Consider the following 1449-nt stretch of genomic DNA (forward strand, 5'->3'; position numbering starts at 1 on the left):
GAGAATAGTATTGAGTATACCATGGACTGCTAGGAGAGAAAACAGGTTCGTCTTGGAGAGGGTGAAACCACAGTGCTCCTTGGAGGCAAAGATTCTGAAGCTTTGTCTGACATACTTTGGGCATGTTGCAAGGAGGGACCAGTCCTGGGAGAAGGGACATTATGTTTGGGAGGGTGGAGGGACAGTGCAGGAGAGGAAGACTCTCAATGAGATGGATTGATTCAGTGATTGGGGTAATGGGAATAGGTGTGTCAGAGACAGTGTGATTGGCACAGGACAGTGCAGGGTTTAGAGCTGTAGTCCATAGGATTGTTATGAGTTGTAAGCAAGAGAACATAACAATAACAACAACAAAAGAGAATAAGCAAAACAAAGTATAACTAATGTTAAAGAAACTTTCCATCCACAAAGACTACCTGGTTACTTTGAAACATAATGTGTACAGGGAAAATAGGGTAAATAGTAAAGTGTTTCTTTTTAAGTTAAAATTTTACTTTTTCATACTTTTGTTTCTGCACTAATCATTTCTATTATTTTTCATTAGCAGTCTTCTTTCCATTTCATAGTAAGAATTGAGCACTGTGCAAAATTAACACACATAATTTACTTGAGTGAAAAAATATACAGTAAATTAACTGTGAGTTTTCAACTGATTAATAATTTTGTTTTCCACCCTTGCAAACACTGAAGACCTTCTGGGATTATAATCCTCTACCTGCGGACCCTTATGGAGGTAACCTGATGAGAGAAGTTATATGCAGTTAGTAAACATATATATTTTTTTTTCTCCCTGAAACTGGACTAGGAAATTTAGAGAATAAGACTATCACACGGCGAGTAGAAATTGAAAGGCTATGACTTTGCAGAAATCTATGGATAAGTTATCCAAATTGAAAAGTAACTCCAAATGATGTATAAACAGAAGGGAGGAAATAAATGAAGGTGAGAGAGAAGATATTTGACAATGAAAAGAAAGAATGCTTAAAAATGATGAGCAAAAATGGTGGATGACACATTGACACAGTACTGGCAGTTTTCTTAAGTGAAGATCTTTATCTGTGTGGCTGCTTGACCAGTCTATCTTCAGTTCTGGTAGAAGCTTTTGTTCCAGGCTCTGTGAGGCTGCTTGACCTGTTGAAAATGGTTCAGCTTTCCTCAGGTTCCAGTAAAATACAGTATTTTTATTTGGTCCAGCATTACGTTTAAAATATCCTTGCATAAATTACATTTTTATTCCTATCTATTATTATACTGTTAATAGCTTTATTTTGCTTGGCTTCTCAGTCAACACTCTTGGTGCCAGAAGACAGGAAAGTAAAAGACGAATTGCATTGGGAAAATCTGCTGTCAGAGATAGACTCGACGACATATAACACCAATACCAACATTATTATACTGCATTTATAGACCTTATAACCAAAGTGGCATAACTAATCAAGTCTGATATTA

General features: G+C 36.4%; 1 protein-coding gene across 1 annotated transcript in view; it reads left to right on the forward strand.

Annotated features, from left to right (window-relative positions):
• Positions 1-1449, forward strand: part of UNC13C (unc-13 homolog C (C. elegans)) — a 912374-nt gene that overhangs the window by 586079 nt on the left and 324846 nt on the right. The gene's annotated exons all lie outside the window — the stretch shown is intronic.

This window comes from Elephantulus edwardii, unplaced genomic scaffold, assembly GCF_000299155.1.
Source record: "Elephantulus edwardii isolate Elephantulus edwardi_28Jun2011 unplaced genomic scaffold, EleEdw1.0 scaffold00225, whole genome shotgun sequence".
NCBI classification, from domain to species: Eukaryota; Metazoa; Chordata; class Mammalia; order Macroscelidea; family Macroscelididae; genus Elephantulus; species Elephantulus edwardii.